Raw genomic sequence first — 25,818 nt, 5'->3', positions numbered from 1 at the left:
TGGTTTTGATACATCCTTTGGGCGTATAGCAGTTGATGATGACATCGTGAAAGGGAATGCCGACTGAGGGAATGTCCTTAATAGGAGCCTTGGGAATGACCTCAATTGGGTTTCCAGTTATCTAGCATGTAGGGCACGAGGCTACGAAACCCATGATGGCTTTCTGCAGACCGGGCCAATAGAAATTTCCTTCGATGGTGCAGGTGGTCCAGGTGACACTGAAGTGCCCACCGATACTGTCATGGGCCAATCGGAGAAGGTCTCGTTGCAGGGACAGAGTTACCACTACCAGTTGATGGATAACTTGAGTGGGTACATTTTGCCCCCAGGTTACCTGGTAGAGTACCTCATCCTCCAGGAGGAAGTCATCCTTTACAAGGTCCTTCAGTTCTTCTTCAGTGGTGGCAGCCTCCGAGCGGTGGTGCCGCAGGTTGGTGTCCTTCGTCTGCACTCGGTTAAGGTAGGAAGAGAGGTGTCCATCCCTGTGATGAGGAGGGTAGCTGCAGGATCAGAGCCAGGTTCATTGTGGAGGAGTGCCAGGCTGGTCTTGCAACCATGGCACTGCTGCCAGGGTAAGACTGGCAGGTAGCGGATTGTCCTCTAGGGTGGTGCCTCCTCCACAGTTCGTCTGGGGCCACTACTGTCATGCATTGCAGAGGAGTCTGGGTGTTCCTCCACTGGACAAGATTTTGGCCCAATAGGGGAGGACGCCCAGTCACAAGGGACTCAACGACTCCAAAGAGGTGTTCCCAATCACCTGTGGTGACTCACAGACGAACAGTGGGGAGGTCCTTGGCAATGCCATTGACCAAGCAGATTGCCATCCTTCGTCTTCGCGTGGTGGCGGCACTGGAAGGCACTTGGTCCCTAGTGATAAGGCTGACCTCTGACATGGTGTCAATGATGTTTGGCAGCGTTTGAGGTGGAGTGGAGCCACTGAGGGTCCCTATGGCCATGGTGTTGAGCCCTATCCACTCAGCAGGCTGTCGGGAACTGACAGCGGTGTGGACTGCTTTGGGTGCAGCCTATCATGGACAGTGCCTATATTTTGCAGACATGTTATTGTTTACCCAAGAGCCAGACGAGGCTCTGTTGGGTGTGGTCCCATTGTGGGAACTAGTAGGGGCCTTTGGCGGAGCCTCAGCCTTCAGACAGCACTGTTCTGTGAGGTGCCTGACCTTGTAAGGTGTCAAAGAAACGAGCAGGTAAAGGTTACTGCTACTTTATTACAGATCCAGGCAGCTTATATTGCGGCCGACTGACGCCGGCCGTGAGAGACAATGGAATTGACTGTGACCTGAGGTCGAAACAATAAACAATAATATGCAGTGAACGAGTACAAATTACAATACAAAACATACAGAGCTACAATATAGATACAGTCTTGATGCCTGTGAATGAAGAAACATGTGATACACAATGTGTGACATTCATTGTATAAATACCATAAAGTAAAAATGATTAAAATGCGTGACCTGGCACGTTTTAGGCGTGACTAATTGAGCTTGAAGAAAACGGGAAGTCACCAAAGAAAACAAGCTCAGCGGAGACTTAATTAATGGCGCCGCCGAAACACTATCCTGGCGCCGAATTGGTGACTTTACAAATACTCCCCCCCCAAGACGAGGGACGCGTCTGATTAATCCCTGTACCTGGTGGGACGCTGAAGGGTGCCGCGGCTCCTTGAAGATAAGTGAGGGGCCTCCCGCCTGTGAGGCTGCTGTTTGGGCAGTCCCTTCCTGGGGCGGCCGCGCCTGCGGGGGTGAGGGCGTGCTGGAGTGCGTTTGGGCGGAAGGGGTGCTGCGTCGCTGCCGGGACTCTCCGACAGGAAGGCGGGCTTTAGCCGGTCTATGGAAACCCAGTCGTTCTTGCCTGGGAGTGCCAGCCGAACGCCTTGCTGTTCCGCTCCAGCACGCGGAAGGGTCCCCCTGTAGGGCTTAGTTAGTGGTGGACGGACGGCGTCGACTCTGACGAAGACGTGGGTGGCGGATGACAGCTGTGGCGGCATGAAGGTGGGTGCTCTGTCAATGTATGAGCGCCTGCAAGGGGGCGAACTTGCCGCCACGTCGCGAGCCTCTGCAGAGATGGGGAGTGGCGATCCTCCGTCACGAGCTCTCCCGGCACCACGAGGGGTTCCCCAGGTTTGTTCAGCTGCGGATGGGGTGCCGTCGGCTCTGGGGCGGTCCTCAACCCGAGGAGGACCCACGGCAGCTGATGTTTCCAGTCCTCGGCGGTGCAGCGGGCCATGAGGATGACTTTAAGGACCTGTGGAACCGTTCAACCAGGCCGTTGGCCGCTGGGTTGTACGCTGTGGTGGTGTGGTGCGTGGTTCCCAGCAGTTGAGCCAGGGCAGACCACAACTCGGAGAGGAAAGCGGGCCCTGTCGGTTGTGATGTGGTCCGGGGACGCCGGCGGCTAACCCAACTGGAGAGCAGGGCCTCGGCGCACGCGCTGGCGGTGGCTTCTTGCATGGGCGTGGCGGGCCACCTCGCCGAATGGTCTACCACCGTGAGGAGGTATCTGATCCGCCTGATGGGGAAGGGGCCCGACGACGTCGATGTGGATGTGGCGGCGGCGCCCTGGCTGTGGGAACTCGCCTACCCCCGACTGCGTGTGACGACCCACTTTACTGGTCTGGCACTGCAGGCACTGTTTTGCCCAGGCTGTGGCGTCCTTTTGCACCCGTGCCAGACGAACTTTTTGAAAGCAGTTTGGCCGTGGTCCTGCCGGAGGGGTGTGAGAGGCCGTGAATGATGTCGAATACCTGGCGCGGCGTGAGGCTGGAACCAAAGGGCGGGGCTGGCCTGTGCTGATGTCACAGAGCAGGCTGGGGCCTCCGGGGCGAGGGTCACGTCCGCCACTTGAGGGATGTGATGGCGGTGCGGTATGCTGGGGTTTCTGGGTCAGCGGCCTGTTCTCTGGCAAGGTCCTGGTAATCTACACCAAGCTGCACTGCGTTCAACTCGACTCTGGAGAGGGCGTCTGCTACGGGATTTTTCTTGCCGGGAGGTACCTGGACGGAACAGGTAAATTCGGCTATGGCTGAGAGGTGGCGCTGCTGTCTGAAGACCATGCGTCCCCTGCTTCGTGAAGGCGTGAACCAGTGGCTGGTGGTCTGTGAAGATTGTGAAGGGCGTCCTCCAGGAGGAACTTGAAGTGCCGAACTACGCGGTACATCCGCGCAGAGTTCCCCTGTCGAAGGTGCTGTAGCGGGACTCTGCGGGACTGAACTTCTTGCTGAAGAAGGCGATGGGCTGGGGCGCCGTTGATGATTTGCTCCAGAACAGCACCGCAGGCAACGTTACTGGCGTCTGTCGTCAGCTGGAGGGGAGCCTTGGGATCTGGTGTGCCAAGGCGTTGTTGCCTTGGTGAGGGCGGCCTTCGTCAGGGAAAAGGCCTGCTGCTGGCTGGGTCCCCAAGACAGGGACTTCGGTTGACCTTTTAGGACTTCCGTCAGGGGGCCGTGGTGTGCGCGATCCCGGGATGAACCGCCTGTGGAAGTTTACCATCCCAAGGAACTCCTGGACGGCCTTGATGGAGGTGGGTGTCGGGAACTTGGCCACGGCTGCCACTTTCGATGTAAGAGGGCGGACGCCTGTCGGAGACACCTCGTGACCCAGGAATTCTGCTTTCTGGACGCCGAAGGTACACTTGTCAAAACGGACGACGAGGCCGTTTTCTTGGAGGCGCTGGAGGACTGCTTTGATGTGCCTCTGGTGTTCGCTGTGAGACCTGGAAAATATGAGAATGTCGTCGACGTAGCAGACGCAGAATTTTAGGTCCCCAGGATGCTGTCCATGAGCCGCTGGAAGGTGGCCCCGGCGTTCCCCTCAGCCCGAAGGTGGAGAAGGCGAACACATAGGACCCGAAGGGCGTGATGATGGCTGTCTTTGGTATGTCCTCTGGCGCAACAGGTACCTGGAAATAAGATTTAAGAAGGTCCAATTTAGTGAATATTTTGGCCCCGTGAAAGGAGGCCGTGAGGTCTTGCATATTGGGCAGAGGTAGTGGTGGGCTCCGTTGCAATGTTGAGCCGCCTGTAGTCGCCGCAGGGTCTCCAGGAGCCGTCCGGTTTCTGCACCATGTGGAGGGGAGGCCCATGGACTGGAGGCTTTCCTGCAGATGCCCATCTGTTCCATCTCCGCGAATGCTTTTTCGCCTCCTGAAGGCGCTGAGGGGGAAGCCTGCGAACTTCGCATGTGTCGGGGCCCTTTAGTCACTATATGGTGGTATATGCCGTGCTTGGCTGGGGCCCGGGGACTTAGCGAAGCTCGGGCTTAAACACCTCAGGGAACTCCGACAGAAGGTGTGCATACTGGTGGGGCGGCGGCGCTGATGGTGGGTCTGGGTCCCGCCGTTAACGGAGAGACCGGCAGGAGTCGGTATCGGGAGGCGCTTGCGCCCCATGTCGACTAGCAGGCCGGTGCGCCAGAAAATCGGCCCCCAGGAGTGGGGTTCCTACGTCCGCTGACGATGAAGTCCCAGGAGTAACTCTGGCCAAGGATGGAGATCGACAGGAGCCTGGTGCCGAGGGAGAGGATGGGGTTCCGTTGGCGGCCGTCAGGAAGGCGGCCGGTCTGGTGTCTGGTTGCGGTCCTCTCTGGATGCTGGGAAGACCGACTTAAAGGCTCCTGTGTCGACCAGCATCATCCTGCCGGAGACGGTGTCGCGGACGTAAAAACCTACTGTTTTTGAGGCCCTGGGTTCTTCGGCTGCCATGGCGGCCTGTCCTGCTGGCGCGCCACCCCCGTTTTTTTGAGCGGTTGAACGAGCAGGGCGGCAGGCAGTTTCGGGCGTCCTTTCCGAACCACTTGTGGTAGCAACAGAAGCCCGGGACCTCCGTCTGCTGTGGTTCGGTGGACGTCTGTTGGCGATGGCGTTGACGGGCTGCTCACGTCCTCTTCAGGCTGGACGGAGCTGACCGGCTGTGTGGCCGGTTTTAGCCGCTGTGAAGCCTTGACGGAGTCTCAGAGGTGTTGTGCCGCCTCTATGAGGTCCTCGACAGGCATGGTGTAGGGGTGAGCGATCTGGTTGCGTACTTCGGGAGGAGTTGGCGGAGGAAGATTTGAGATGAAGCTTATCTCCTGCCGCTTGTTTGTGCCACCCAAGACTGGTATTGACAGGAGATCTACGACCATGCCCCAAGCGTCTCTTGGATTGAGGTCGTGGCGTGGATTATTGGCAAGGTCGATAGCACGGGCGGCCCGCTCGGCGATGGGCAGGAGCAAGCTTCGAGGAGGAACTTTTGTGGTGCTGTATGTGAGGGTGTGTGTTTCGGGTTTCGCGAGATGAGTTTGTTGTACACGTCCTCCGAAGGGCGTTGAGCAGTGTCGGCCTGTAGGATTTCGTCCGTGAGGTCCGCGATTCTGAAGTGGCTTCTCCACCCCGCGCAGCCACATCGATGGGTTCCCGCGTAAACGGGCGGCAGCTTTACGGTGAGGGCGGCCCGCGATTGTGTTGCCCGCCTCGGTGTTCGGGCGCTGGTGTGGAGTTGCGGGAGGCCTCGATGCGCGGGGCGGGCGCGGCTGTGATGGGAGGTAGGTAACCTCGGAGTCCGCGGGGTCCGTTTAACTGCATGAAGGAGGGGATATCCGCGTCCATGCTCGCTCCTTTGACCCCTTACTGGAGTGGGGTACTGGCAGTACGCACTTCGTGCGCCGTGTGGTTCCGCTAGTGACGCTGGTGGGGTACGCCGACGAGAGTCAGCACGCTCAAACGCTGGTTACAGCGCCGTGTTTAGGCCGCTAAGAGCGTTTTGGAGAAATCCTGAGCCAAGACTGAGTCGCCGTGTGAGTCCGCTAATGGCCCCGGATACTCGGGGTCACCACTGTAAGGTGTCAAAGAAACGAGCAGGTAAAGGTTACTGCTACTTTATTACAGATCCAGGCAGCTTATATTGCGGCCGACTGACGCCGGGCCGTGAGAGACAATGGAATTGACTGTGACCTGAGGTCAAAACAATAAACAATAATATGCAGTGAACGAGTACAAATTACAATACAAAACATACAGAGTTACAATATAGATACAGTCTTGATGCCTGAATGAAGAAACATGTGATACACAATGTGTGACATTCGTATAAATACCATAAAGTAAAAATGATTAAAATGCGTGACCTGGCACGTTTTAGGCGTGACTAATTGAGCTTGAAGAAAACGGGAAGTCACCAAAGAAAACAAGCTCAGCGGAGACTTAATTAATGGCGCCGCGAAACACTATCCTGGCGCCGATTTGGTGACTTTACAAATAAGGAACAATGGCTGCACACAGGTTTGGAATGAGGACACCCAGTTTTTTATCTGACTTAGTCCGGAGGTGTGAGAAGGGGGACTTATATTTCGTCCCAAGGAGCTAATGTGAGGCTGGAATGTGTCCCATTCATCTGCCAAGTAGCAGCACTCGGCAAACGTCTTGGGGCCTTTGTCGCAGAGGTGAGTGGTGAGAGCACCGAGGCGTAATAGAAGTCCTCAGGCTGTATGTGTTTGAACAAGGTTTCGAAGGTGGAGATGTCTAGGGCTTCTACCCAGCATTGGAGGGTGTGGGTCTTGTGGTATGCTCAGTTGGCCCAGGTTTGACTTGCTTCCTTGGGCCAGCCTCACCAGTGCTGTCTCCAGCACTTGGGGGTGATTTCATAAGCCTTAGTGGCAGTCTTTCGGACCTTCTCGAGGTTTCCTTGGCTGTCTGAGGAAAGGGACCGGAAGGCGACTGCACCCTTCCACCGTGTGCTTGCAGAACATTTCTGCAGGAGTCACTAATTATTGTGGTGAGCCAGGTCTTGGGCTTGGAATCAGTCCATTTTGGGATTGGGAGCTGATGCTGGTGAGAATGGATTAGGAAGAGGTCGGAGTGGGGTTCATGGCCCTCTGTTGGGCAAGGACAAGCTCATGTGTCCTTTCTTTCTCCCTTTCCTGTCTTTCTTTCTCCTCTGCGGCTTCACTTCCCTCCCTTACCTTCTTCTACTTTCTCTTTTTCTCCCTCTCCTGTTTCTCTTCTTTCTTTCTTTTCTTCTTTCTTGCTGTTCTTGCTCCTGACCCAGGTGTTTCCTTGAGGTTGTGGCTAATGTTGCTATGGTGTTGCAGAGGCTCTGAAAAGATACGTTGGCACTTCGAAATGGTGAGTGCTAATGAAATGGTCTGATTTGTGAGTGATTGGGCAGTGGAGTGGGGCCAGTAGGTGGCATTACTGGTAACTGGGAGTGCCCCTTTTTGTTAGGTGGCAGTGGCACTGGTTGCAGGCTCGCTCCGGGGAGTTGAGCGGGATAATTTGAGGCCTCGTTTAGAGCATGGCTTCTGGTGTGTTCGAGAGAACGCGTGGGGACACTTTATAATACGTGATTTGCTCCAGGGAGTCAAGCTTGAGGTTAGGGTTTGTTCAAAAGAACGTTTTGGGTTGTTCTGGAGAACGTAGGTTGGTTCAAAGAATGTAGGGTTGTTCGAAAAGAATGGGTTTGGTTTGTTCCGGAGAACATAGGTTTGTTCAAGGAACGTAGGGTTGTTCGAAAAGAACACAGGTTTGGTTCTGTTCCAGAGAATGTAGGTTTGTTCAAAGAACTTAGGGTTGTTCATAAAGAACGTAGGTTTGGTTTGTTCCATAGAACATAGGTGTGTTTGAACAGAATGTAGGTTTGGTTTTGGTTCTCTTGGGGTGCAGACTTGTTCCATAGAATCGAGCGTGGGATTTTTAAGATTTTGTGGGTGCCCTTGATACAGGGTAGGTGTTTGAGTAACCTGGCAGTGTGTGCTGGAACACGGAAGTAGTAAAATGGGTAGCGTAAACCTTGGAAAAAAGGGTTTTGTTTGGTGAGAGACACATGGGGACTGGCTCAGATGGTTGCATGGTTTATGCAAAAGTATTCCCCTAGGCAAATAGGAGGCAGTAGCTTCTGAGGATACACAAATAGATGCGTGTACAAATGATTGTGCTTGTTTCACAGCAAAGGATAAATGCATTGGACGTGACAAGTATAATATGCTTATTTTTGAAGCAAAGAATTAATTTGTGTCCGAATGTGACAAGGACAATTCTTAAATCTACCATGCATGCAGCACTGATTTGCCGAGATCATGTATTCAAGAATTTAATTCTACTCTAGTTTGACCTGATGGGCAGGTGATCATAAAGGTATGTGAATTTACTCTACGTTACAGAGTCTTGTGGGATTGTTTTGACGGGAGCTTGGCACGTGAGTGAAACACGTGGCCATCTGAGCAAAGCTTCATCTGGAACGTTATGAAACAGAGGCGAACAATTTTGGAAAAGTTTTATCCTGTCTCCCAGTTGCTCGAGAGTTATGAAATAAGAATTCACTTGCATGGATTTCTGAAAATTAAATGAATTTAGTAATGCTAATTTTCAAAGTACAGTCTAGGAAATTGTAGGATTTTAATTTGAATTCTCGCGTGGGTGCTACTACAGGCGAGAGAGAGTCCAGTGAGCATTGCTGGATGGGTCTAAGTTCATTGCCTGATTTCTGTGTTGCCTAGCTAAATAATGATGAACGAAAAATTGTCCAGAGCACGTGGGGAAATAAAATAAAGCACTATTCCCTTAGATATCACTTTGTTTAACACTTCACTTCCTGGCTAACCTAACATTTAAATCATGCAGGCTAACATGCGACAAGGCTCATGTTTCGGAATAGGAACACTCTCTCCTCACTGTGAAATTATTCATGTAGCATGCATGGGTTATCTGATCCCTAAAAAAGTTTTACAGTCATGGTTATGATCACCAGTAATATAAAAATATAAAAATGACACCATACTTACGCTGTGGAATTCCATTTGATAGTGTGCTTATTAAGGAATATTATGTTAAGGTTCATTTCTCATCTTGCATCCAGATTTAGCTGTAAAGTTGCAGGCTGCAGGATCTGAGCAATAAGGTCGCCACTTTTATGTTTTTATGGGAAGGGACTTGAAATCCTAAGCAAGAAAATTCCTTCTATGATCTAACTGAGGAAAGGACTTACCATGAAAATTTATGTATCTGACTGAAATTGGGGTCAGGTAAAAAATAAGAAGAAAGAGATGAGTTGAAGGCTTTACTCAACAGGGAATGTTGCAGATAAAACACTTAGGTTCACTTTAAGTCACATATTTACATTAACACAAAATCAGAAGAATGGGGAATAAATTAGACAGGTAAACAGAGTCCTGCCAAAGAACTAAATCACGATAACAAAAGGATAACTGAAGATGCCAAGGAAATCCACCTCAAGGGCACCGGAGAGTAGGTTGCAGTCATTAGAACCATGGCACATATGCACAATTGGAATGGGCGTATTCCACAGCAAGCAACTCTGTCTGCAATTGAGAAAGTATGCAGTTATGTGACAGAAAATTAGTGCAAGTTCAAAGGAAAATCGAGGGTGCCCGGAAGGCGCCAATAAGTCTTCATATGGAACACTGGTAAACACTTATGAATTTAAATTACTGCACTGCAAAATGAAGGTCAGGCCTATGGGGGAAAATTACACTTGGAAATCAAAAAAGTAAATCAGTAAAAGATAAAAGAATTCGTGACTGTTGAAAAACCTCAAATCCAAGCATGTTACCTTATGTTGGAGCGTGGGTACTCATTGTTTTGCCAGATGGGGGGGAAGGAGGTTAAGGGACTTAGCAGTGGAAGAATATTGAGCTAATAAAGCAGCTAGGTTTTTTGGATATGGCCTGATGGGGCAGAGGTCAAGAGGAAAAAGTATTGCTGGATCTGCTGCCAGGTCATCTCTGCCTTGGTTCAGGTCACGTGGCTCCTTTTATGACCTCTGCTGGATTATCTTCCCATGCTCTCGGCACCCCATCTTCTATGGGGCGCACATGGGTTTTGGTGTGATCCTGTGACCTTGTGATTGTCCAGTCATCCGCATGGAAAGGTGACGACCATGTGGCAGCTGGTTGCTATGGGGCCTTCCCAAACTTTCTCTTTGGGTAAATCCCCATCACCGGTTCATCTGGTGCCTGCAGCTGGGATTTTGTCTCCAAATGGCTTTGCACCTGGAAGGGAGGTTTTGAGGCAGTCATGGGGTTGAGAGAAAGGATTAAGAGAGTGTTTTGATGACCTCCTTGAAAGAATGATAATAAACTTCTTTTGAAAAGATTTAAGAAGGAATTCCCTCTGTGTTCTTTTGCAACAAGGGCAATGTTTTTCGATGACCTCCTTGTCAGTCATATCTATCTTCTTCAGTTTTGTGATTAAAGTGGGTTAGTGTATGCCTTCTTTGAAGGACTTTGAGAAAGAATAAAACAATTTAAGTTTATAGTAAATTCTCTTAAAGGAAAGAAAGTTTTATGTTTTACTGTTACATTCTTTCAGCAAAAGTTTGTAAACGGGCAAAGTGTCTGTTGACTTGGGAAGGGTAGCCCATCATTGCAATAAATATATATATATATATATATATATTATATATATATATATATATATATATATATATATATATATATACTGATATGTTTGTGGTTGAGTACATTGGGAACTTACCATGAAAATTGATTATATCTGACTTAGGCTGAGTCCAGTAAACATTATGCAAAGGTGTAGGCTGAAGGCCTGGTTCAGAGGGGGGAAGTTTTCAGGTAAACACTTAGGGTTTCACTTGCACGATTATATTTACATTAATTACATATCAGAAGAAAATGAAGCATAAATTTGGACAGGTAAACAGATTCCTGCTGTTCCAAGGGAGTAACAAACAACTGGGGTATTTTCCCTGACGTAACTCAAAAGGCCCGCTTCAAAGGGGCACTGCAGAGGGGGAGAAAGCAGGGGATATATCACTGCACACACAAGATGATGCTCAGCTCCACAGCAGGTAACACCTATGCATAATTGGAATACACATGGTTACGTAGGTGTATTGGGAGCATAATCAAGGAATTGAGGGCGTGCACGGAAGGTGCCTAAAAGGGGCCTCGACTCTGGTGACTCTAACTCCAAGCAATTAACAAATAATTCACTTCACTCTGGGTATATCACCTTAGGAAGGTAACAGAAAAAATAGTAGAAGGCTGATAGATGCGAGACTGACTTAAGAACCTTGATCTCATTACATTGCCTTTGTCAGGAGACGGCTTCCTTGTCCTCAGGGGTCTGAGTCACGGTGGAGGGTAGCGTTAAGGGGCTTCACTACAAAAGGAGACTGTAGGCTCAAGGTCAGCCATGCAGGATTGCAAGGGGCAGCCTAAGGAGCAGAGTGGAGGACCAAGTGTTCTGGGATAGTTCCGATGTCTTCTGAGTCAGAGATTATTCTAAGGGCGAGTGAGTCAGTATTCCTTCTTTTATGCCCTTGTAAGGATTACGTCGCTGATCATTCCAAGCAGTGCTACTGTCGTTCGCCTGGTGTCCCATTTTCTATATGGTCCACATGCGGGGGCATGCAGGGCATCTGCCAGGTGATCAATATGGTGGTGATCACATGGGTCAGTCGCCAGTGTGGGAGCGTTTTCTCTTTTGAGTGTGCCTGGCTCGACTGGATTAGCGATCTCCGGATGACCCATTACCGGAAGTCAAGGACTTTTGTCAGTCACTAAGGTAAGGAAGAATTAAAGGGTTTCTCACATGGAGTAGTGGTGAGGAGATGAATTAGGGACGAATTTCCACCCACAACTAACTCAGATAAAAGCAATAGATAAACATGATTTCAAGAAAAGTGAAATTATTCTCATTTTCAAGTTTCATTAAATTCGTACTTGGAGGATGAGGTGGCATGTGCAGGGTTTACTCTTGACAATATATATATATATATATATATATATATATATATATATATATATATATATATATACACACACACACACAGGAGAGACCATGGCCAAAACGTACATATCCTTAAGGAATAATGGAAAATACATTCTCGCAATTTGTTTTCCAGCGTGTCATGACACTTGTCACATTTTCAATGGTAAAAAAATAAAAAAACAAATAATTCGAACAGTACATACTGTAGAATCACATATTAGTTTTTAAATTTTGAAATTCACAAAAATGGCCATCAGTGTTAAAAACTGGTATATAAATAAACATAAAACATAAAAAAAGACAAATGTCAAAGGTCAAGGGCACACAGACAGACTCACCACGCGGGAGGTAAGAATAAGGCGGGTCACTCACATCCTATATCGTCGTACGTGAAGAACTGAGTGGGAGGAGACTCCAAAAACATGACTGCTAACTCACGTTACCGCCCGGCCTGATTCGTCAACGAAGAAGAGTCAGTCTCAAGTTGGCAGCCACACTGTCAAGACAGGGTAGAGGCAAAATCTGATAATGCTCAGTCTTTGTGCCGTTGCAGCCAATGCAACAATGAAGAAACGCCACGAAAAAGAATACGGGTCAAAGATTGGTTGTCGAAAAGGGAAAAATTCACATTTATCGCTTTTAAAGGAACTACAGGTAGTTCCCAGGGAATGGCATAATTACCAGAGGATGGACGAGGCAACATTTAATTTCCTCTTGAGAATGATTATAAGGACATGCATGAGGAAATCCATAACGACCTGTGAAAGGCTAAGTGCCACATTACGCTGCTTAGCGACTGGCTGTTCCTACCAAGCTTAAAAATTGGGTGTGGCCATATGCCCTGAAGCTCTTATAAGAGTCATACCAGAGACATGTTAAGCATCGCTATTTGGACAACACTGCAAAGACTACATGAAGATAAATAAAAATCATGTACATATTTGTATCTTTAATAAAAACTGAACTTGCTTTTAGAAACTCAAAATAATTGTGATTTCTCTACAAATATAAAAATTTGTAGTGTATGAATTACAGTATAAAATTATAAAAGCAGAAAGGTAACAATTAATTGTTGCGTAACTAGTTAGTACGCTGCAGTGTTTCATAATCAGCACTGCTACAAGAGAATGATGGGCTGGATATCAGGGTTAGATGTATAATTACCCCGAATTCCGATTTTACTGTTGCGATTCATATGTCTCCAGTTCTTTAAACAATATATCATTTGGATCATGTCAAGATTAGCGAACCTAACATCTCCACGACAAGAACAGCGAACCCAATGATCCCCGTGTAAAGAATAGCCAACCCTTTCAGGTCCGAACTCCAATTCCTTATGAGGGCTAGTACTAATCACGGCGAAACAGTGATTGATCTACACTGTTTCGCCGTGTTTAGTACCAGCCCCTGGGGGTCAAATGTATTTCGTCTTTAGTACTAGCCCCTTGGGGATCAAATGTCTGGTACCGAAGTTGTCATGTCTAGAACAGCAAACCCAATTATTCCCATGTAAAAAATAACGAACCCAATAATCTTCTTGTAAAGAATGGCGAACCCTGCTGCGAGTGGGTTCGCTAATCTTGACATGATCCTATCATTTATTAGCTTTTCAGCATATATTCTTATTTCATAAAGAAATGCCCTCAATTTATTTTCCTTTATCTTGGGATATAATTGACTAAACGTCCTGAAAAAGGTACACATTTTTTATTTTGTTTGAGATTTGAGGTATTGTATATACATTACTATTAAACATATTAAACATATATATATATATATATATATATATATATATATATATATATATATATATATATATATATATATATATATATATATATAGAAACGCTACGTCCTTCAGCCTCCAACATCACAGGGGTAAATGAAACGAATGCAGCTTAATTTTATTGTTTACACTCATACGGTAAATTGCAATTATATAACATTACAAAATTAGGTACGTAAAGAAAGGAAGAAAATATGTATATATATAATGTCTAGATATTTTCAAGATCCTGAAGCGACGACAAGGTTTCAAAGTACCACAGAATAGGATGATACACATCGTGTGTACCACTTCCTGATTTCTCTGATGCCTCTACGTTCCTTATTTCTTTTTGATATGAAGGTCTCATATATATTATTTATCTTCTTGTTCACCATCTCTTTCCCTGCATCTGGACATTTTTCCTTTAATTTAAACTGCAATCCTTTTGTTTGTCAGAATATTCTTTACTTCTTATATTCCACAGACATTGCCTTCACGCGGTGCACTGTAGGCATTACTTAAGGTTCTTAGCAGCGTGCCTTCGGCCCCTAGCTGCAACCCCTTTCGTTCCTTTTACTGTACCTCCTTTCATATTCTCTTTTTTCCATCTTTCCACCCTCTCCTGACAACTGATTCGTGGTGCAACTGTGAGGTTTTCCTTCTGTCACACCTTTCAAACTTTGCTGTCAATTTCAGTTTCAGCGCTGAATGACCTTATTGGTTCCAGTGCTTGGCCTAAATTCTATATTCAGTTCAATTCAATTCACAGACATTGCTGCGAGTGATAAATCTCGAAGAACCCCGTTTCTTGGTAAATGAACTACTTAGTTCATCAAGCTTCGTCGAAGACCCCACTCACTGGCAAACTGTCAGTTCTGAACGACATAATCTGAAAAAAAAAAAAAAAACACCAATTTGACGGTCGGGTCGGACCGTGAATTGCTCATTCAAACCTTAACTGTAAGGTTCGTCGATCCCGCTTGACTTCCGGGCTCGATCTGATCAAAGTTTAAAGAGACTTGGCTAAAAAACACACTACTCGCATTCAAACGTGCTTAAACCCGGCCCATTGTGATCGGGCATTACAAATCCCACCTTACGTGGCCGGCATAGTACTAAAAGTAAGCAGAAAACGTACGAAGAAATGCTAGGCAATATATAACTGGGTTGACGACAACTGAGCGTTATAACTTTTAATGAGGAAGCAGTTCTCTTTATAACATTAGACTCCAGGATAGTTAGGGTGTGATGGTTGGAGACCCGGCTTACTATTATAAAATCTTCATCTCTGATGTTGCTTTTACATCGTACAGCATGATTAACGTGAAGAAACCTCTGGGTTAGAAAATGCGCATTTTTTTTACGGTATTTTAAGTCTCTATGAGTCTATTCATACCATGAACAACATCCCCGTACATTGCACATATTCAGTATTCCGTGAATGCATCCCGGACAAGTGTAATTATACACAACATTGAATGTGAAGAGGGGGCTGAGGCGATCTTTAACTGTATAAAACTAACCAGTAGTTGGGGGATTCTTTGGTATCAGCGTTACATTCAAGGCAAGAAACTTTCTGGATTGGACAAATGCAGTTCTTACGAAATGATCATCGTGTGAGAAAGGGAAACTCGCAGAAACCTCATTTTTGGTCCTGTGGAGTCTCTGAGCTGTTTGTAAAAAAGATTGACTGTAACAATTTTGTTAAAAATTACTGGTTACGACAAGTATCTTTTCATTAAGTAAAGACCAATATACATATATATATATATATGTATGTATGTATGTATATAATATCACTATACACCCAATTTTTATTGTTTCATTTTTCATATTCAGTTTTATGGAAGCTTCCCATGCCAATTCACGGTTTCATATGCTCATTGTTAAAAATTTTAAGGATAATAGTCTTTGAGTGTATTCCAACCACGATAAGAGATCTGTAATTTATGTTTCATATCGGCTGTTAGCTTTCACGGGATTGAAGTATTTTTCTATTCAAGACGCTCCCTAATGTGAAAATATTTATTTTTAAAAGCCGCACAACAATGGCCCATTCTCTACCGGCGTCGTTATCCAGTTGCTCCATTTTCTTTCCGAATGGTGTTTATTTCCCGTTTTCTATGCGTTCTTTTAATTCGGCGGGGTTCCCATTTTCCCGTTTACTTCGCGTTTCTGATCACCCTCGTTTCTTCAGAGTGGGCGCGTCTTTCTTTCTCTCTCCCTCCCTCCTCTCTCTCTCTCTCTCTCTCTCTAGAGGTGTGTGCGTCGCTGGCATATCTATCTTTAGCTGAAGTCGGCCATGGGTGGGAGAGAGAGCCAGAGTGAGAGAGTGAGACAGGACCCAGTCTTGCTCTGGTGTGTGATGGTGTGGGCGCCCCTTCTCCTCCTCCTCCTCCTCCTTCATCTATCCATCCATCTATAGGTGTGGTTTTTATGGAGTTGTGCACCCTTTAGGATGGATCCTCCTTCTTCCTTCGAGGAGTAATGCTGTGGCCCCTCCTGCTTAGGGCATGTAGTCCAAGCACCCTCCTCCATTTTCTATTTCAAGTGGTTATTTTTTTAAAGTGGTGTCCATGAGTACCGGGGTATCGTCAGTGTCTCTTTCTCTGTAGTGCTATATTCTAACCCCTAGAAAGTGAAATAGAGTGAGTGCTAAGCCTCCTTCAACAACCCTTTTGGATTACGTCAAGTTCAGTAAGATCAGCAGCAACACCGCTACTTTGCTGCCATCATCATCATCATCATCGTCATCAGCGGTTTCTTCTTCTTGCTTCCTTCAGAGGGGAAGCGGCTGCCGCAGCGCATTCCGGCTATTTGCTGTGGTGGCTTCTTCAGCTGCCCCTGCTGCTGCTGCTGCTGCTGCTACCACTGCACCTTCTGCTGCTAGAACTCCTCCTGCCACTACCTTTCTCGTCACCACTGCTGGTAAATACTTCCTTCAAATCGCTGTTGTTTTTTAGGCCTAACTGTTCACCAGAAGTGCTCCAAGAATGACCATAATATTTTGCACAAATTTCTTTTTTTCAGCAGACAGCTCACAGGAATTATAAAACACTGAAGTATAAGGAATGGTTTTTTGAAAGCATAACTGAATTATGTTTTATGCTAAGGAACGATAGGATTCCCGTGCAAGAAAAAGAAAACTACCCATATTTAAGGAACAGAAAGGGCTCCCTTTTCTCACTTACATCTCTCTTTCTCTCTACTTACCTAAGGGAGAGGTATTGGAATGTCGGATATTTTTGTTGCCTAAGTGGCTGCAGTTTAAAATAGTAGGCTGAGTTATTGTGAATTGTATTTATACAACATTCTGTATTGAAATTACAGTCTCGCAATTAGGTGTACTTTTAGTATCTGAATGAATTGAATGCAAGGCTTGCCCTTCTGAGAACCGCTCTCCGTTCTCTCTCTCTCTCTCTCTCTCTCTCTCTCTCTCTCTCTCTCTCAGCCATGAATTTGAAAATGGAAAGAGCCATTACAACCCAAAGGTGGTGATATATATATATATATATATATATATATATATATATATATATATATATATTTATATATATACTATATATATATAAGTATATATATATATATATATATATATATATATATATATTTATATATATACTGTATATATATGCGGCATATCAATTATTGGCCCCGTGCCAAAATATTTATGTTGTTAGTAATCTGTCACAAGTGAGTGTTACAGAAACGCCAGTGTCATTCTTCCTTCCTCTAATCCTACTCTCTTTCGTCTTTCGTTATCAGTTTTATTTTATCATTATTTCCTCCGAGTAACGAACACTTTGGAGTTAGGAATCCGCCTGTGGAGCTTTAAAATCCTCGGTTTGTATCTTTAGGGAGATGGTTTAGCACCAAAGAATCACTAGACCAGCTCATCGTTGGTGCTTCATATGTCTAGTCGCTGCTGCGAGTATGCATGTATACAGGCGCTGCTGCGAGTATGCATGTATACAGGTAGTGTATCTGTCTTTCTGTATACGAGTGTGTTGAATACACACGTGCTGTCTATCTATTGGTCTATCTGTGATGAGTAATTTTTTTTTACGAATGCGGTTAATATTAAAATGTCAAGCTGTTTTTTGTTCCCCATTTACATCTCTTCATTTGCAAGGAGGAGTAAATTCAAAATCCAACTACAGTAATATGCTAACTGCACCTTTGTTTTGTCGAAGAATATTAAATACCGCAGAACCAGCATTGAGGCAAGAAACGGAATGTCCGTTATTCGAGTTGATGGCAACTGGAGTGGGGTTACTCTCTGTCAAATTTCTACAGTCCAGGAATTTTGTCCTCCCACCAAAAAATTAACCATCTCTGACTTTTATTATTTTGATGTCAGATTTTAGCAAAGATCTTTTAGCTTTGTATATTGATATGTCACTCTGATTTGATCTGTTTCCACTGTTATAATTGGTGAAGGTTTAAAGAGATACGCTTAATGGTTATGTTCAGTAATTTTGTTCGTACTCTCTCTCTCTCTCTCTCTCAGATTTTCTCTCTCTCTCTCTCTCTCTCTCTCTCTCTCTCTCTCTCTCTCTACAGATTTTCTTGCACTTAACATACTGCATCAAGAATTTCTCCTCATTTATCAAGATCTGCACTAATTGTGCCCAAACTTAGGAACATATCTCTCATGGGTGCTGAAAAGCAGGAGCATGTGCAGAAAATATGAGTGAATGAAATGAGCAAGCAACAACTTATTCCATCCTTTCAGGGACGACTTAACCAAACATTTATGGTTTACATACCTCAGGCAGAAAGTACTGAAAACTTTTTAGTTAACACTGTCTTTCACAAGCAGATCATGTATAATCGCAGGATGTCTTTATATTGAATTGTGGCATGAATCCCAGTGGCTGTTTCAGTGTCTCCACAAAAGCCAATAATTAATGTTGAGATATTCGTTGACGACGTTGCCCTATGTTGGTTGCGGAATGGTAAATTGCAATAAGTATACCTTCGTTTAACCAGACCACTGAGCTGATTAATAGCTCTCCTAGGGCTGGCCCGAAGGATTAGACTTATTTTACGTGGCTAAGAACCAACTGGTTACCTAGCAACGGGACCTACAGCTTATTGTGGAATCCGAACCACATTATGACGAGAAATGAATTTCCATCACCAGAAATAAATTCCTCTAATTCTTCATTGGCCGGTCGGAGATTCGAACGCGGGCCCTGCAGAGTGCTAGCCAAGAGCGGTACCGACCAGTCCAACGAAGAACTTGGTAAATTGCAATGCATTAATCAGTACCAAGAAAGGAACCAGGAAACAAGAACAGGAGGAAAGAGAAAATGTTGATAATGATGCAGACATGGTAAAAAAATTTTCCGTTAACAAGTTGTAATCACATTTAGCCATCGTTAATTCTTTAGTAAGTAGTCATTAATAGAGCAGTGACAGCTGTCTGATCTTAGTTTTTGAATGGACTAATTACCCTGGAGTTGACAACATTCATGTTGCTTAAATTTTAGGGAATATGTATGTATTTATATAAAATATATATATATATATATATATATATATATATATATATATATATATAGATATATATATAGATAGATAGATAGATAGATATATGAACTATGGCTTCATCTTCTTGTATCTCTTATACATGTTTCCACCAATGCCACTTAGTTCCTCATTGGCCGGGTGGGTTCCGTTCTCAGCTAGCACTATTTTAGTTCCTCGTTGGGAGAGTCGGTAGAGTTGTGGGCTAGCACTCGCTATGCTCGAGTTCGAATCTCCGACCGGCCAATGAAGAGTAAGGGGAATTTTTTTCTGGTGATAGAAATTCATTTCTCGCTATAAGTGGATCGGATTCCACAATAAGCTGTAGGTCCCGTTGCTAAGTAACCAATTGGTTCTTAGCCACGTAAAATAAGTCTAATCCTTCGGGCCACCCCTAGGAGAACTGTTAATTAGCTCAGTGGTCTGGTTCAACTAAGGTATACTTAACTTTTTAACCAATGCCACAATTCTCTCTGATCCTTGGTCCCTAGAGACTATGGGTCCTCGCGACTTTCTTCCCAGTAATTTCCTTTACTGGTATACATATGTATATATACATGTATATATATATATTAATATATATATATTTACAAATCTCAATAATTCTTACATTTCTGATTTTTCTGTGCACATTAGAAGGTATTCTCTAATCTGAGTACCTTGGAACTGGCAACGAAGAAAATTGATTGCAGACGGTTTATCGAACTGAATTGGATAGAAAATTTAGGTCCAAGGCCAAGCACTGAGACCTACGAGGCCATTCAGCGCTGAAACGGAAATTAACTCTAAAAGGCTTGAAAGGCGTAACAGGAAGAAAACCTCGCAGGTGCACTATGAATCAATTGTTAGAAGAGGGTGGAAAGTAAGATAGAAGAAAAAGAATATGAAAGGAGGTACGCTAAAAGGAACGTAAGGGGTTGCAGCTAGGGGCCGAAGGCACGCTGCAAAGAACCTTAAGTAATGCCTACAGTGCATCGCATGAGGTGCACTGACGGCACTGTCTCCCTACGGGGCAGATGGTTTATCACTGTGAGGGAAGAGAGATGAGATTACCGTATGTGCTGCATGTACGGATACCTGTCGAAATCTGGTAATCTACTGGAACCAAGGTTAGTCCACCTTCATAAACGCAGGTAGGCCTATATGAATAGACTTGACCAATCTCTCTCTTTTGATTGCACAATGCAGTGTTCGTCTTGGTTTTCCTAGATACTAATTGAAATTTTAACTTCTTCACAGTTAAGTTTCAATAATAGCGAGAATGTATGCTGTTTTTTTAACATTATTATTTCTCAGCAGCATCTCCGAAAACAAAAGTACTTCTCTTGGTTTCCAGGAAGTAAGATCACTTCTCATTTATGGATCATAATATCCTTCACCAAAATTTCCACAACCCTCTTTAGGTGCATTCCTTTGATCCTGAAGAATGTATTAGTTCCTCGTTGGGAGAGCGGGTTCCGTTCTCAGCTAGCACTCTGCTGGCCGCGAGCTCGAATCTCCGACCGGCCAATGAAGAATAAGAGGAATTTATTTCTGGTGATAGAAATTCATTTCTCGCTATAATGTGGTTTGGATTCCACAGTGAGTTGTAGGTCCCGTTGCTAGGTAACCAACTGGTTCTTAGCCACGTAAAATAAATGTAATCCTTCGGGCCAGCCCTAGGAGAGCTGTTAATCAGCTCAGTGGTCTGGTTAAACTAAGATATACTTATATTTGAAGAATTTATTTGGATTCACTGGCATTTCTGTGTTGCTGACATTTGAGACTAGTCTTCCCCATGTGTTGTATGGGTAGGGTGGGGCTTTTCTGGTGTGCGGTGTTATGGTGGCGAGTTGGTGGGCTTTGTTAAGGACTCGCAAGCACAATCAATCTTAGGTTATAAGGAAAATTTGGAGGTCGCCAGCCGGCAGTAAGACACTAAGTGCCGGCAATAAGTCTATTTACAAAATATTTATGTACAATAATAACAAAGGGAGCACAACGGAAGGCAAATGAATATTATATATTTACAAATTAATACTCCTTTAACCATTGATTACTGGAGCCTCAGGGGATTCATCTCGAGTTGGATAGTTAGTGGAGGTTTCAGCAAAATACTCTCTCGCTCCCTGAAAAGGAAAACGACGACAATTAATAATTAGCTAACATGCACGGGATCCCTAATCCACTTAACCATTCAATTAAGTCACATGATTATTTATACAGATTATTTATACCAGTTGACGACACGATAAAGTCGCATGCGCAAATCTTTAGTCACTGTCATGACAAACAAGCGCAGTATTATAAATACGGCTTAAAGGTAACACTTACAAATGGTGATTAACACACTGTTACAGGGTGAGGGATTAACGCCAGAGAGAATGAAAGAAGGTTGGTAGATAGGATCTTTCTATAAGGATTAAGGGAAGGATGGGATGTTATCAAGGGGACGGTTCGGGGATAAGTAAAAGATATGAGGTGAGGTCCTCATGCAGACACCTTACCTTTGTATAGACAACAGTAGTTCGTCTTTTAGACAGGGGACCGGTCGGAGCAAGCCTGCTCCTTCGACCATCTACCCCCAGGTCCTTCAAATGGGGGTTAAAAACTTCTTGTAGGATGTCCCACTGGTCGCTGACTCTTGATCCCCATGTGTTTAGGCCTAGTCTTGCTTTCCGGTCCGTCGCTTGGCCGGTGCCAAATGGCGCTAGTGTCTTGCTGGAGCATCTGGAAATGAGAGATCCCAAGGGAGTAGTCTGGTCTTGGCTGGGTCGGTAGGTGGTGAGGTTCTGGGTAGGGGAACGGCCCTTGGGTGCATTTAAAAAATCTCCTGCTAAGCGTCCCCTTTGTGAGACCAATATGGCGGATGACCGTCTGTCATGACAACAGAAAATATAATTGTAACTATCATTGAAAATATTATGTTTTTGTTTTTGATGTTATCAGCCATTTACTGGTGTCTGTATATGAGCCAAAATGTCACTTTTCCTCTTCGTATCAATCCATTTTTGACTATGAATACAATGTCAGAGTTGCTGTTAAAGGAAACTTCCGTTTCTTCAACATATTTTTAAAGTTGGTAGTTTAATTTAGATGTGAGGTTAAAGGCAGGTGCTTAGGGGCATATTTTAAGAAATTCTTGTTTAAAGGGGGATCTGGATCTGCACGTGTTTTGTTTTATTTTCTTCTGCCATCCTAAAGAGCTAACTAAATACTTTTAATTCAAATCTAGTCTTGTTTTGTAGCGCAAAAGTCTTTCAACTTCAAAGTGTGGTTCGGATTCTTCTTTCAGTGGTATGGCCCCATTTTTTTTATCCTTATTTCTCATTTTTAGCAATTTCGAGCTACAGACGCAAATTAAGTTACTTGTCACATCGGCCTCTGTGTTTATATGAACGTCTAGGAGACAAATTTTCCTTCAGAGCTATCCAGTCCGCCAAGCGGGTGTTTGTTAGGAACACGAAAGCTTTAATAGTCTCATTTTAGACGGAAAATTTTATAGGGATTTTATTCACCCATATGAAGCGTTAGAGGGTACATGATTCACATTTTGCTTGATGAATGAACACTTCACACAAGTTTGTGAAAATGTGGGTATGTATACTATATTTTGCTAGAGGTCGAACTTTAACGTTACACAAGGAGTCAAGTCAAGCAAATAACCACCAAAAATATTTGGTTAGAATCAGGTCAAGTCTCTGACCATGTGAGGAAGATAGTTATCCATCTTATGTGCATCAGAATGGTTTCTTTCCTGAATACAAGGACTCAGCATAGTTTTCCATTTAATCTCTGTCAACTGCATTTTCTTTCACAAATAACAGGAAGCTGCTGGATTCAGAAAATGAACATCAGTGATAATAACAATAGTAATGGAAAAATCCTGGATCTAGTTCCAGTCATTTATATATACATATGTACATGTATGTATATATGTCCATGTCATCATTGCCTTTTTTCTCGGGAGGCCCTCTGTTACAGAAGAATAGTTTGCTTCTTTTTTGTTAGCATCTTTTCTGTCATTTCGTGATCCTCAACCCCGTGCCAAATGGAGCTTCATTTTTAAAAGGCATCAGTGCAAGTTGCCTCACCATTTTCCCTAGGAAGGCACCTCTGTTTTTACAGATGAATACCTTACCGCTGCTACTACTATAGTGGCTCATCTTCTCCTCCTTGCATCTCCTCAGATTATGTTCTCTGACAGCACAGTCTCTCGCCATAGACTTTGTCCTAGACACTTCCTTCTCTGTGATTTATTTTGTGCTAAAATAAATCACAGTTTACAGAGTTGGAGTGAATTAGAAGAGCTCTTCTAACCTTTTTCGTCCCATTTTTGTATCTCCCGATGCAAGTTTTTCATGCAATATAACTGAAGCATTCTTTTTTAGATGGCTTATCTAAATTTACACAATCCATACTTCCAAATTTGTCACTGTGATACCGGTGTATCCCAAGCATCTTTCCCAGGCAACAGCAATGAAATTCAGTCAGTCTCTTGAGCGTGTTTTTTGTGGAATTTGTGGTTATCTGCTTTCTCTGGCAGAAATTCTCTTCTACACTAGCAATGATTTTTTATATTACATATAAAGGAGGATTAAGCATTCTTTCCTTAGACCAAGCACTATAAGTCAAAATATCAGTAATAAGCATCAACGATAACACGAGCTGTAAACAGGTAAATCTTCAAATGCGGGAAAAACTATATATTTTATTTTAGAATCTATGTAATTACACTGAAGATATATGAGATCCCTTGAATAAACAATAATAAAAAAGTTAGCTCTGTAGGGTACAGTAGGCATTACTTTAGGTTCTTTGTGGCGTTCCTTTGCCCCTGGCTGCAACCCCTTTCATTCCTTTTTCTGCACATCCATTCATATACTTTCTTCCATCTTACTTTCTACCCTCTCCTAAAAATTGTTTCATAGTACAACTGCGAGGTTTTCATCCTGGCACACCTTTAAAACCCTTTCACAGTTAATTTCCTTTTCAGCGCTGAATGATCTCATAGGCCCCAGTGCTTGCCCTATGGCTTAAATTTTGTATTCAAATCCATTCTAATAAAAAGTTAAAGGATTTTAAAGTGTACATTGATTCTGCAGTCTTAAGAATAATATTCTTCAAGGCATGGATAACGACAAGGATTTAAATGGAGCCCCCCCAGGTCCTCGTGGAATGAGTTGATTCCAAAAGAAAATCTCTGGCATATCCTTTTTACTACTGGTAGGCCTTATGGCTCAATTAATGTATCTTAATAGAAGATTAAAACATTACATCTAATACCTTTAAAGGTATTGCTATACCATCTGTATGATAACATCTTTCTCAACAGTATCAAAGCACTAAAGATAATGAGAGAGAGAGAGAGAGAGAGAGAGAGAGAGAGAGAGAGAGAGAGACCAGGGCATTACTTTGATTGGTGATGGAAGAGAGAGAGAAAGATTGTAGGTCTGAAGACAGGGTAGGGAAAGATCATGGGAAGGGAAAGTACAGTAGTTGAGGGAAATTATGCTTTGAGTATATTATAAGGCTACTGCTCTAAGAAATACAGAATAGCTTAACCAGTAACAGGCAATAGGATAAAGTAAAGGTTAAGAGGAGACAATAGGAATAATAGGGGCAGGCATAATTTTTTTTGTCAAAATATGGTTATTTTTACTACCAAATTCCAGTAGCATTAATGTCTGACAAGTGAAACAAGCTGTGCTATAGAGCTCAGAGCACCTGCCTCCACCCCTCAAAAAAATAAAGATATAGGGGTTGAGAGGGTTGGGGAAAGCCGGATAAAGGGGAAATTATTTATCTATAACGGAGGTAACTCTCTTGGAAAATGGTAAAACATACTGAAGTTTATTATCATTGTGGAGAACGACTGTTTCAACGTGTTCTTTCCGGAATCTGTAAAATCCTACAATTATTTTTTTTTCTCTAGCATGAAACTTGTAAATGTGTTCCATTAACAATGCAATGTCATGACAGTAACAAAGTTTGTCAGCTATCTTGAAGTATTGCAAGAACTTCTCATGCCTTCATCAGAAATCCATTTAAAGTATTCCACAGCTTGAGCTGAGATTCAAGTGATTCCCTTTTCTCCCTCGGTTGGTCGTGGTCTCTTGTAAGGCCAAGCAACTCCTGATAGCATAAGATCGTGCTTCTTGCCAGAAATCGTTTTGAAAGTTGAAATCGTTTAGTATCCCCTTTGCTAGATTTTTGTTTGTTTGTGCTAATGTATGGAAAGATTTGGAATTTGATGTTCATGTCCATGTGAGACTGGCCTGAGAGCAGGAGGTACATTTGAATCATGGCTCAGGATATTGCTTAATAACTTTTAGTGTTAGTCAAAAGTAACAGTCAACAGAGAGACCATTTGTTTCTAACCAGATCACTGGTACAGTGAAAGGCATAGCTAATAAATGGTACCACACACTTATTCATTCACATGATTAACACAAGGCTGTATGCAAATTGGGGTGCTCATTTTTTGTCTTGATTACTAATAGTAGATAAAAGAAATGTTTGTATACTGTCACAAAGTGTTGCAAATACCTGATTATTACACTTTTTCACAATTCCTGTTGAGGCACCTGTTACAAAAACTGCTATAAAACTAAATGACAGATTTCACAAGAATTTACCAAAACGGAGTGACTGACAAAGAATTACTTTACGCTACTTTAAAATTGTGCAAACAGAATTCTGAGAGAGAGAAAGGGAGAACCGGCACAAAAGGTCTCCAGAATCACAATGACAAATTTACTTTTTCAATCAAAAAACCCAAAGCCTCATAGTCACTAAAT

General features: G+C 44.0%; 1 protein-coding gene and 1 long non-coding RNA gene across 5 annotated transcripts in view; one reads left to right on the top strand and one right to left on the bottom strand.

Moving 5' to 3' along the window:
* The window catches only part of LOC136856665 (rho GTPase-activating protein 45-like), a 596,905-nt gene that overhangs the window by 24,356 nt on the left and 546,731 nt on the right, over positions 1–25,818 (top strand). The window contains exon 1 of one of the 4 annotated variants that reach the window (XM_067134705.1): positions 15,842–16,435. The exons of 2 other annotated variants lie outside the window; for them this stretch is intronic. The gene's annotated coding sequence lies outside the window, so the exon portion shown is untranslated. Of the gene's footprint in view, positions 1–15,841; positions 16,436–25,818 lie in introns of those variants that run through there. One more of the 4 variants, XM_067134703.1, reaches the window with a different exon arrangement.
* LOC136856474 (uncharacterized) lies at positions 20,964–22,568 on the bottom strand. Its single transcript, XR_010858351.1, has 2 exons — positions 21,526–22,568; positions 20,964–21,147 (listed from the first exon to the last, which is right to left on the bottom strand). It is a non-coding gene; the product is annotated as an uncharacterized lncRNA (long non-coding RNA).

This window comes from Macrobrachium rosenbergii, chromosome 36, assembly GCF_040412425.1.
Source record: "Macrobrachium rosenbergii isolate ZJJX-2024 chromosome 36, ASM4041242v1, whole genome shotgun sequence".
Lineage (NCBI taxonomy): Eukaryota > Metazoa > Arthropoda > Malacostraca > Decapoda > Palaemonidae > Macrobrachium > Macrobrachium rosenbergii.
The sequence above is the reverse complement of the archived record's forward strand: the minus strand, read 5'-3'. Positions and strand labels throughout refer to the sequence as shown.